The sequence below is a fragment of the Carassius auratus genome, chromosome 16 (genome assembly GCF_003368295.1).
Source record: "Carassius auratus strain Wakin chromosome 16, ASM336829v1, whole genome shotgun sequence".
Classification (NCBI taxonomy): domain Eukaryota; kingdom Metazoa; phylum Chordata; class Actinopteri; order Cypriniformes; family Cyprinidae; genus Carassius; species Carassius auratus.
This window is the reverse complement of record NC_039258.1, coordinates 10,672,287-10,685,486: the sequence shown is the minus strand read 5'-3', so window position 1 is coordinate 10,685,486 and position 13,200 is coordinate 10,672,287. Positions and strand designations below refer to the sequence as shown.

Below are 13,200 nucleotides of genomic sequence, written 5' to 3'. Positions count from 1 at the left end.
ATATGTACACTACCATTTGAACATTTGGGATCAGTAAGATTTTTTATTAATAAAAAAAAAAAAAAAGAATTTAATATTCAGCAAGGGAGCAATAAATGTATCAAATAAGACTTTGGTTAAAAAATAAATAAAACTAAAATTTGTTTCAGATAAATGCTATTCTTTTAACATTTCTATTAATCTTGAAAAAAATGTATCACGTGTTCCATAACAATATGAAGCAGCACAACTCTTTTCAACTTTGTGAGTAATAATAAATGTTTCCTGAGCCTATTAGACTTATCTCTGAAAGATCATGGGACACTGAAAACTAGAGTAATGGTTTTGAAAATTTACTGTTGCCATCACATGAATAAAATACATGTTAAAAAGAAATTATTATATTTCTCTATATTTCTGTTTTTACTGCAGCCTTTCTAAGCATTAAGAGATAAAAAACAAACACATTTGGTGTTCATAGTACAGTTTTACTTTGCATACCATTGTTGATATTGGCAGTGAAGGTGATGAAGTTGATTATTTGTTGTAGTACCTTAACAAAAATCTTTCCTCGTTCCTCGATGATGTATGGTTCATGCTCCAGATGGTCTTTGGTGGTCTGACTGATGTGGATTTGCATGCCCTAGCTGCACAGAAAGTGCGAGATTATAATTAGCTTTTTAATTAACTGCATTTTCTTTAAAATGAATATAAAATTACTCATTAATATTTTCTATTGCATGATGAGACAGTTTTGTTTAGTTATTAGAGGCTGTTCATTTTTCTCAGTACAGCATAAGAAAGTGGCTCACCACGCCATTAGACTCCATCCGAGAAGCTGTGTTTACGGTGTCTCCAAACAGACAATACCTGGGCATCTTCAGACCCGCCACACCTGCGACCACCATTCCAGAGTGAATGCCTGTGTGAAGACCACCACAAAAGAGTTAAAAAAAAAAGTTTAAAAAGTCTAAATCACTTTCTCATGTTGTGTGGCATGAAGAGAAAAGATTAGATGAAAGGGTTACAGGGGTGTGTGAGTCCGGGTGCACCCACCGACACGGATCTGGATGTTGTCCCCGGTGGAGGGGTCTTTTAGGTGATCGATGGAGCTCAGCATGTCTAGAGCCATGTCACAGATGTGGTGGGCATGGAATGTGGTCTTATTGGGCACACCTGCTACAACCATGTAGGCATCCCTAATGGTCTCCACCTGAGGGGGCAAGAGTATTTGTTGCATGGCATTTCAACCAATTTTGAAGGCTTTAATGATGAAACTAAAGATTAAAAATCTTAAATTAGAAATATTCGGCAGTAGAAAATAGGGATGCATTGATATAAACATTTTGGAAGATGCAACTAAGCCTATATTTTCCTATTTTATATTGGTTTTTCAACCAAAGTATATATCCAAAATAATTTTCATGTTATGTTCGATATAAAAAAAATTCTTAAAGACATTTATAATGTATAATGAATAGATGCATAATAAAATACATTTGCTAAATATTACGTACACTGCTGTTTAAAAGTTCAGTGGGATCTGTAAGGTTATTGCATTTAATTGATTTATTAAATTAATATACTTTTATTTCAGCAAAGATGCATTAAATTGATCAAGTCAAAAAAAAAAAAAATAATAGCAGCACAATTGTCGTGGCTGATGAAAATTCAGTTTTGCCATCACAGTAAAATAATAAAAAAAATAAATAAATAAAAAAAGTATTTTTGCATCATTGGTAAGCAGAAGTGACTTCTTTAAAAAAATAAATTAAATCTTACCAACCCCAAACTTTTTGAACAGTCACGTATCCACTATTGACTGATATGTATACATAAAAAACCCTCTAAAATATGCAGATAACCAAAATGGTGCTGATATATTGTGCCTCCATTGTAGAGAAATATTCTGTCGTGTCATGTGGTTTTGGTTCAAGTTACTTATGTTACCTTATAAACATTGTTCTTTTCGCTGAGTGTGTCAAAAACGATGTAGATCTCATTTAGCATGTCCACCACCTGCATGGGGGTGATGTGGATACAGATCTCATTAAACTTCACCACATCGCTGAACAGGATGGTCACGTCTGGGAACACCTGGAGCGAGATAACAGATCAAGGACGCCACTTAAAAACAGCAGGACAGCACTAGAAGAAAAACAGACGACTTTTCATTGTAATTCATTATCTCTCTTGAGACCTTGATATAGTCAAAATCACAATGGTCACTCAATACTAAGAAAAAATTCATATAATTCGTGTGCTTTATTGAGCCAGTGGCGTGTGTACCTGACATGTCTCCAGTGCTGTGATCCCTTTGCGCAGCCGGTCTGCCACTGCTTTGGGGATCATGGCGTACAGCAGGGAATCTCCTCTCTTTTTCTCCTCATCCAGCATTTTAATGATCTCCTGCAGCTGTGCATACTTCTGCTGCTCCTGTAGGTGGCACAGTAAGAGTTCGGCCTGTCAATTGCATGTTATTTCTAGATGCATAGCCACAGCCAGAGACTCTGTGCTTATTAAACAGCTTAATAGACTTGAGTCAGTCCATGCCAGATATTCGGCTACATAACTCCTTTTATATAAAATGTGTCTCTTTAAGGATGGTGGTGGATTACGGTATTTGTAAGTCAAGATTTTGAGCTCGGTGGCATCAGTGCGGCAATCATACCTGGTCAAGTGCCAGTTGCAGCTCGGCTGATTGCTGTGTTCCTGCCAGGATGAGCTCTCTGCTGGAGTCGTGCAGGTTTAAATCATTGACGTAAACACCCATTTTTATCATGTCCTCCACTGTCTCAATACTGTACAAGGGAGAATACGCTTTAAGACAGTCTTCAGCAGTTTTAGCTGTAATCTTATAGTCTTTTTTTGTGATTAAACGGTATGTAGAGACAGTCTGACAATTGTCGACTCATAATTACGCATTTTAAAACAGGATTGAATTGAGTAAGATGTGTTTATATAGACTAGTAGTTCTCAAATGGCGAGTAATTGGTCTGTTCTGATTGGCTCATGGACAGTAGGGGAAACATATGCTAATGCAAATGATAAAAAGCCAACAAAGCATGTAATTGTTCATAGTTGAGAAAATAAATAGGCTTAGTAACTTAGTAAAGAGAGTGGAAAGTACGTATTTTTGTTGAAATTTGTTTATTTTAAGGAGGTATTTGTTTGCCTTTGGGCACTGAATATTTTTGCAGTATTGGATTATGTCCAATGTAAAATATGAATCATTAAGCAAAACCAGGGAGGTCAGAGAGAGAGCGAGAGAGAGAGAGAAAGTGGAAAACTGTCTTTTAAAATAAAAAAAAATGACATTTTGGGGGATAAGGAAATTTTAATATTGTAAGTCAATCTCGGAATTAAACTGAAATGGTTTGAGTGCAGGATATGGTCCCTTTGAAATGACTTGTTTGTATGTTTTATGTGGCAGTAACTAAACTACTGTTTTCCATTAGCTCAATGTTGTAAACGTGTGAGAATATGAGGGCTTACATGGGTGTTCCTAGAAAGATGAGGGAGTCCCACTGAGGGACATACTTCATCTGGCCCTTGAGGTGGAGAGGCTTTTTAGGGGGCTCCCACATGTCTTCAAATATGATTTCACTGCACTTCCCTACACAAGAGAGGATATTTCATTTTTCACTGCATAGAAAGAATATTTGCATTCATATGGATAATCTGGAAGTGCTTTCCAAGTCAATTTTAGATCCCAAATCACAAAATAATGACACAAATTTCTCATTGTTGCTCATTAAGAGGACCACTTTACTGTAATGTGTCTAACCGGTGACGGTCTGAAAAGCCAGCAGTTCGATGTCCTCTTAGCCGAGCTGTTGTACTGAGTAGGAGCACTGCTGTATTCCTGATCTGTCCCCTTCATTTCCTCCATCACTTTAATATCTTAGAGGACAGCAGAGGCAGTGACAGAAGTCAGCATGAGATGTTTAAGAATATTACCTGCTGTAATCTGTGTAGAGGCAAGACATTTGGGTGTGAACTGTCACATATCTGGTTTCTGATGTCTGAGGATCTGATTGGTCAGTGTGGATTTAGCTGTCATTCTTCAGATTTTGCCCAAAATCATCTTAAGAATTGTGAAAACCTGCATTGTGCCACAATCTAATACTAATTTGATATTAATCACAAACTAATACTACTCTAAGCACTATACCTCTCTCTTCTTTCTTGGGTTTTTCACTTTCTTTTTTTCTCCTCTGGTTCTCCTTTGCTGAGTTTAGGGATGTTGACCTTCTGTTTGCTCTCTACCACAGCCTTAGACAGCAGTTCAAACACATTGTTGAGGTGGGTGTAGATCTGAAAGAGCACACACCAACAAACCGCTTTTTCAGGACATAAATGCCGAGAGCAAGAGAAGAAAGCATAAACAGTTTTTCAGATGGCTCGTCTAAAACTCGGTTACTTTCATGCTGCTTTGGCTTTGGATATGTTCTCCGACCCTTCCGTTCACTCACATTATCCCAGCTGAATTCCAGCATGGGTCGCACCAGGGTAAACTCCTCATTGACCTTTTTGCCCTGCAGATCAGAAAAGACCTCTTTCAAACCGTCTCCAATCTGATACATGGTCATGTCCCTACGGAATATCACGCTGAAGGGGAACATGTCAAAAAAGATTCCTCGCTTCATGGGCAGTTTCTCATAGCCTGGAGCTGTTTTCTGCTGGGGCATACGGTGCTTAAACGCAGCATTGTCGAAATTCATCTTGTACACCTTCAGAGAGAGTGAGAAGATCAGAAACGTGAGGAATAAAGAATAAAAGAGCTGGGTTTGTGGAAACGGAGGAAGGTAAATGTCTGTCTGTTTGGACTCCTACCACATATGTAATTTTCTCTGTTTCCTCTTTAGACAGAATCTCCACCTCAATGTCTGTGTTGTAAAACTGTCGGCCCACCTGAGAGAGCTGCCCTACAGAGAAGTCACAACAGACGCTATTTGAATTTTAAACAGGCTGAGGCAACATTATTTAAACGAATGAGTGTCAGCGACTCACCGAATCATTCATTCAACAGATTTGTTCAAAGCATTGATTCATTCTGAAGCAAGTGACTTATAAGTGAATCACTGAATCATTCACTCAGTCGATTTATTCGTACATGTTGCTCCGAAATGCTCAGTAGTTAACTTTGCTTTGGCTTTATTTAAAAACATCTGCATTGGCGGAGCGTATATTATTGACGTATTGTTTATTGAACTGTTATACATTGCATCTAAGAACATAACTCAGCACTATTACCTTTGACGAACTGTGTGAATCCTTTCCTGGTTGAACGGTAGTGTAGGGTAAGACTCGTCTCACATTCTTCCTCTACACACAAACTGGGTGGCTGGACTTTTGGGAAGGAGAAACGGAAGTACTCGTGCAGGTTATCTAGCTCATTGATGAAATCTCGTACATTGCACCCCAGTACCTGAGATATAGATAGTAGACAAGATTTAAAAGTAAAATGTGTATACAGCTGTACAGTTAACCATTGAGAAAGCCCAAAAAAGAAAACTAAAAGCAAGATGTTAAACATGCTACCGTTCAATAGTTTGAATGTGTGAGAATATTTGAAAATAAAGACGTCTCTTATGGTCACCATGGCTGCATTTATTTGATACAAAACAGTAATGTTATGAAATATTTTTAGTTTAAAATAACTGTTGTCTTTTAATATATTGTAAAATGTCATTACTGTGATGAAATAGCTGAGTTTTCAGAAGCCATACCAGTCTTCAGTGTCACATGATCCTTCAGAAATCATGCTGATCTGCTGATTTGTTGCTCTACGAGTCTTGATATTAATGTCAGAAACAGTTGAGCTGATTAATGTTTGTGTAAACTGTCAACTGATACCTTTTATTTAAGGATTCTTTGATGAATAGGAAGTTAAACAGCACTTTTTAAAGTCTTTACTGTGACCTTTGATCAATTTAAAACAACCTTGCTGAATGAAAGTATTAACCCCCCCCCCCCCCCAAAACAAAAATCCTTTATGAATACTTGTCAAATACAGAGTCTATCATGTTTGAAAATCACCTTTAAGATTCTCTCATAACCATAGTTTCCTATCCGCTTGACCATGTAGACCCCGAAAGCATACATCAGCTCATCGTGAGTTTTCCCCAAAACCTCTCCAGCTGCCTTTGCCAATCTTAAAATCAGATTATCACTGGAATAACAAACACCAGCAGTGTTAACTTAGACAGATGCAATATGACACTTCATTTATCAGGAATGCGACTCTTAGGACTTACTTGTACATCTGGTGTCGAACAAATTTGAGGTGCGGGATCTCCGCTCTGGCCTCGATTAGCCTCCATACGTCCTCTCCGTATGATTCATTAATGTAGTCATTCACTGCTTCCAAATACAGGCCATACATCTTCAGGGGGTTTGGAACCTCCACTTCACTGCCCCAGAAAACTGATCAGCCTGCAGAGAGCACAAAACCTGGATCTGAGATGCTTCAGAGACATCAAGAAGCTTTTAGTTAGGCTTTTAGATGGCAAAAATCCATACAATGCCCAAATAGACAAGGTGCATAAACAAGTAGAGATTTATAGAGGACATATAACTCATCTCTGATGTGATTAAACTGTCCAGTTTAAAATGAATAGATGTTCACTAGATATTATGTTGTTGCAGACCATTTTGTGTAATCTATGAGAGTCTGAGAGCCTCTTTGTTGCTTATCCATTCTTTTTTTTGTTGTCTATTTGTGTAAAATGCCATTATGTTTGATCGATGAGTACTGTATAATATGCCGTGCTGTTATAAACCATCTCTCCTGTGACAGGCTATTTAATACACAACGTCCTCTATACCCCTATATTCGTTGAAAACAAAATATAGCAGATAATACAATCTACTCTACTAATGAACACCAAAATTGATGAAACTAATAGATCAGATGATAGAAATGTAAGAGTGTGTATGGGGCTTACCTGCAGACTCTTAGTCCTGTGTAATGAGTCTGAATTTTGCTAAAGCAGAACCTTCTTTCTCTCCCTTAATCTCTCTCTCTTTAAACACCTGTTTTTGGCACCTGAAGCACTTCATACGCTTTTCTGTCAGGACAATGGTCACACAGGCTAAAACGGGAGCAGCAGCAGGAGTGTGTTTGTGGCAGGTGCTAAACAACACATAAGCATGGAAAGTCGTCATCGTCCCCTTTTTCCTTCTCATTGACATTTGCTGCTAAATGAAGTGTAATCCTAAAGTTATGCCATTTTTTATAATATTCTATTATAGATTGTATTATATTCTATTATAGATTGCTTGCCTGCTGTTGACTTAAGTTGTTTTTATGAAATCTATCCATTGTGAAATCCTTTATACTGTCATTAAGACATGTTTTATTTTGTTTATTAAGCTACTGTCATTCATTCTGATAGCTGATGATTAAAGGATCATTAATATTATGCATTTCTCTCTCTAAAACCTTGACAACATGCTGGATAAGACAATTTGAAGGAGATGAATATAGAGTGTATTATTATTAGGCTAAAGTCCCTTTATATATATATGCAAATGGTTCTTACCCTTTAACGGCTTAAATCTAAATTGTCTGCACTGAAAGAAAAACTGTGCTTAAGCTAACTTAATATAAGTATAGGAAATCCATGCACATGTTCTTAATTTTTTTTTTACATATTGAAGTTTGCAAAGATATGTCCAAATTTGAGTAGACAGTTCAAATTTTACCAGTTGTTTTAAATAAGTTTAACGTTAACAAGAGGTATAATTAAAATCTCGCAAAATATTAACTTCTCTCTCTACTTAGAATGTTAATATGGTCAATGAAAGCCGATTGTTGTTGTCTCTGTGTATTACTCTCATTAGCCGCTAGGGGCCACTGTTGACACATCGTCTTTATGTTATTGACTCCACGCTGAAAGCTGCAAAACGTCTCGGTTGTTGACCTTTACTATCAGACGACTCATTATAGTTGCTTTGCAACGCAAATAAATGGATTACATTATATTTATCCTGTATATTATATTTATATGTGTGTGTCAAGATGCGTGTGACTTATATGGGCATCCTATAAGAAACTCTCAGCACTTGACAGTGCAGTTAGTGGTGTTCAAGAAAAGGACCGGTGAACTGAGAATTGTGTTCCTTTATAGCTTCCTCACAAACCAATAATTAGCATGTCTTTGTTTCCAGTCACCCAAGAAAGTCCTCTCTGCACCTATCAGCCTCTATCTCTCACTTAGCCTATACCTTCTCTCTCTCTATGGTCTATTTGAATAATAAAAAGGGTCATATCCAATGTCTCTTTTTTGTTTATTTATTGCATTCTCTCTCTCTCTCTCGTCATGAGTGTACAGTGTAAGTTACAGTAGGTCACAATGCCTGTGATAAACAGGGTAGTCACAAGGACTTTTTATCTCAGTATCTATTATGCTGGGTTTAAATACCTTGCTCAAAACTCTCTCAGTTTAGAATAGATTTGTGAATTATGACCTCCAAACTTTTTGTAGTTTTCTTTTTTGTAGTTTTGTGTTCGTTTTAGAAAAATATAATGAAAATAATTTATTGTATCTTTTTTTCTAGGAAATAACATTTATTTGTCTTGTTTTATGCATAGGCTATATAGAAAAAAGTAATTTTTTTTTTACAGATTTACATTTTGCGTTTAATTTGTACTAAGATTTTTTAATGTCAATATTAAATCGTTCAAGGAAATCTTCTATTCCATTTGATGTTTTGATAAAAATTTGCTATTAAAAAAAAAAAAAAAAAGCTAGTTAGTATTAGAAGTATGTTTTTGTAGCCATTACTTTAAGGTAGCTATACTGAAATTAATTTCAACCATAAACCTTTCTATGACAAATATTCTGTAAGATTTGTGACCGCTAGCCCCGATCTCCCCTATATGCCAACTTATATTCAAATTATTCCTTTTGAGATTTTGTTTCCAGAACCTTCCCTCGGTTTTCATCCAGTGAGGTACTTTTACTCTTGCCTCTGAGAATTATGCATAACAAATACCTCGATCATTTGTTTGCATTAGCATTTCAGCTTTGTGCTGAAATCTTTCGAAAATCCCATGTCTGTCTATCTGTGAGGCAAATCAGGTCCTCTCAGAGGAGCTATGAAGCCGTATGGAGGTTGAATGTGTGTGCATGGATGTGTGGGAGGACAGCATGCTTATGGTTCCAAAGCCAATGCTCTGAAAACCTCTGCAGAATTTCTGTTTTATTCTTATGGCGGGTTCAGGAATTACATAAGACATCTTATTGATTTGTTGTTTCGTAAGTAATGAAGTAAAGAAGATGGAATAATTTAAAGACGTATATCTCCTTCAGATATCTCCGGCATACAACTGGCACTGTGAACTTGTGTGCTTGTATAATGACACACTTTTATGTTTGTCGGCCTGCATCTGTGTTGCTACTTCACTGCTGAATGATGGATGAGTCGTGTTTATATTACAGTCAAAAATATTACTAATGCATGTACATGGCGGCATATCCTGTGGTCTGACACTGATGGATTTCATGCATAATAAGGCCAGACTCTTTCAGGACCAGGAGTCGGAGGGAAGAATGCAAATGCCCCACCTCATATCTAATATGTATTCACTCATAAATGTTAATTCAATGAGTGTGCGTATTTACCACCACAATGACTTCATGGAAATATTGCCACATTTTCGAATATGAACTCACTATTTGGCAAATCATTTGTGTGGTCCCTGTAGATAGGATTGAGTCTGCCGCTTATTTAATAGGAACGTGACCATACAAAGGCAATGTGGATAATTCACACGTTGTGAAAATGGAAATTTCGTGGCAGATGAGCCCGAAGCCATTATGCCCCATAGCTGAATCTTGAATACCTGTCTGCGTCTGTTTCCTATTCCTCCGCTTCCTTTTTTCCACTCTCAGTCCACAACTCTCAATGAGACCTTAACGTTCCTCTCTATCAATGGCATCATTTTATTTATGGCCTCGAGGGTTCATGTCTAACCACATGAGCAGTTAAAACATCTATGATCACTTCACTTCTAGCTCTGAAGCCAAATGCCTGTTTCATATTCATGCGTTGATCTTCCAGTGAGTATTTTTACTGTTTAAGGATGCGACTGCAATGCCCCAGTGAAGCACAGACGTTTCATTTTGTGCTTTTAATGAAATTATTGATAACAGTATTGATTCAGAGAGATTGGTGTGACCTTGACATTTGCTTGGCAGGCTTTTAGAAGATGTGAACCAGACATTTTTTTGATTTATATCGCCATAACACATCAAGTCGGTTTGTTTTTATTAGGTCGGTGGATATCAGATTGATGACATGGACTTGTAGGAGGCAGGTTAAAAATATCAATATTCAGTATGTTCTGTGCTTTCAATTGCACTTTCAGTTGTATAGGAGAGAGATCAGCTTTATTAAAAGATTGATATTTAAAGTAAAATTTTGTAATTTAATATATTTGTGATTATTTTCAATGCGGAAGGCTCATATGAGTCAGCAGCATTATTTTAGTCCTGCTTAAAATGTTCAAATTCAGATTCTGCAATGACTTCTTCATTGAAGTTTGGCTTATAGTTGTAAGATTAACAGGGTAGATCTCCAGGGTAGATGATTTAGACGTAAATAATTGGATCATATTAGGGAAGATCAATTAATATTTGGGGAAATCTTTTACAGTTGTTCTGGAATACCAAATTCTATCATTTGCATTCAGGCATTCAGGCCCCCCAAAACTGAATGAATGTACAAGAGCTCTAACTTCAGGCACTTAGTGAATTATTTAGGCCCTACTGGTAATGTATTTCTCAAACAAAAAATCAAAGCTCATCACAGACTTCGAAAACATACAGTTTTAGGGAGAAAAAAAAACTAATTGTAAAATCAAATTAGATCAAAGAAGTGATGTGCGACCTAACAAGTCACATTAATCACTTTCACTATGGATTAGTTGGTCAGTTATATTTGTGTTTAGTCTATCAGCCAGTGATTTTCATTACTACATACATTTCTTTTTTTCTTTTTTTTTTACCAGGGTTCAGGTACTGTTTATGATCACAGTTCTCATACAGACACTGGGCCAGTCGGCTGTGAGCAGTGTGATGAATCTTTGATGCACTGAAGTCATTTGCCCTGTCTCTCTCCCTCCAACCTAAAGTGCACTTCACAGGGAGAGACTTTCATAAATCCACATAATCGGCTTTCCATAATAATTATTTGAGAGATACAGATTTTCAGGAGAGAGAGTCTTGTACCTTTGTCAGCATTTTGAGCTGCACATTAAAAATGTATTATTTGTTTGTATCTATTTGCAAGTGCTATATTGCTTTAGGTGATGCAGAGATCCTACAGAAAAATACTTTGTGAAGTTCTGATCGTATATTGTAGAACAATAGTGGTGGTGATTTTTTTTCTCTCTAAATGATTAATGATTAATTCAACCATTTGCAAAAAAAATGTCCACTTTGTTTTTTAATTAATAAAAACATATGAAGTAATTTGATAAATGACAGACTCCTAAAGATGGAATCATTGAATCATTAACTAAATTATTTATATTAAAATAATATAGCTTGATCATTACTAGAGTGCTGAAGTGATTTTGCCTACAAAAGTAGTCATCCCTGCAGCCCCCTTTTGATAAATTTTGGTACTACTGGTGACTCAGAATCGACACATTTCTCTGTGAAAGAACCAGAAGTATTTAAAATAGCGATATTTCTTTATGTGAGAGTCAGATGTCACACTATCAACACACTGGAAGACATTTCAGCTCCTTGGCAATAAGCAACACTTGTATTGGCATTTGCATTTGTTCATTTGGTGGTGATTTGGAAAACCTGGACTTTCCAGCAGGGAGGCAGCTGAGAATACATGATGCTTGCTAAGCAAGGCCTTAAACACCAAGGAGAAACCTGTAAGTCCTCAGCCTAACCAAAAGCCATTACTACAGTGTTGGCTAGTACTTCCCTTTGGGCCTGATATACAGCAGATCTCGCAGCTCTGAGCTATAGGCAAGAGCACAATAAGATTACAGTGTCTGAATGACAGCTAGCACAATGCAGGAAGGATAAGAAGTGCAAAGAAAGAAATACAGACAAAGACAGACAGATGGAGAGAGAGGGAAGCAATCAGTGCATGAATATTCCATTTAATGCACTGGAGCAGCATAGCAGTGCCTTTATACCTTCATCCACCTGATCTGGAAATGAAATTACTGCAGCCGATGCTCTTTTCTTCAATTTCTCACTCTTCCCTTTTCTGTCCTTCGTCTTATCAAGGCTGACACTAATCCAATTTCAGCCCTTCTGGGGCCACAGCTTGCGCGGTTATGTATACTGATGCCTCCGTCAGTATACACACACACACACACACACACACACACACACACACACACTTGTACACAATCTTACACACACTCTCGGTTCCTCGTATGCACCTTTGTGTTATCTGGATGCAACAGCTGCTCTGTAATTGCATTAGTGAAGTTCATTTGGCCGCAGCTGTTGTGGACTGGATGAGCAAGGTGGGCTTAATACACGTACCGATTCCAGCACATCTGCCTTTAAAATGCATGTGTGGACACACAGACACTCTTATTCATTCCCCCAACACATGCAATCAGCCTCACATTTTTAATGGCCATTTTTAATGCCTTCTAAATCTGAAGCAAACTGCCATGTGAAAACACAATCCCCTCCTTAATCACCTGTGCAGCACTGGAGGGAGGGATTAATCAATCATAACCCGCCTGTTTTTTTTCTGTGCTGCAAAGCATTGTGGTCTCATTTTTCTGCCACTATTTCTAGATGTACTCCGAATGACAGTTTCTCCAAGTGGTGTTTACTGCGAAGTGTGTACTCTATGGGATGAAATTCACTTAATAATTTGACAAATGTTGTTTGTTGGAATTCACTGAAATGACATCACACAACACTGAGTAAATAAATGTAATAGTATATGTTAGAAATTATCATCATCTACAGTGCATGATATCATCCAAAGATTCAGAGAATCTGGAACAATCTCTGTGCGTAAGGCTGGAAAACCATACTGGATGCCCATGATCTTTGGGCCCTTAGACGGCACTGCATCACATACAGGAATGCTAGCCATATCTAAACATGATCCAGAAGCGCAGGCATTTTCTCTGGGCCAAGGCTCATTTAAAATGGACTGTGGCAAAGTGGAAAACTGTTCTGTGGTCAGATGAATCCAAGTTTGAAGTTCTTTTTG

At 37.3% G+C, this 13,200-nt stretch overlaps 1 pseudogene; it reads right to left on the bottom strand.

Moving 5' to 3' along the window:
• Positions 1 to 6,709, bottom strand: part of LOC113116098 (soluble guanylate cyclase 88E-like) — a 7,929-nt pseudogene extending 1,220 nt beyond the window's left edge.
• Positions 6,710 to 13,200: the final 6,491 nt, after the last annotated feature.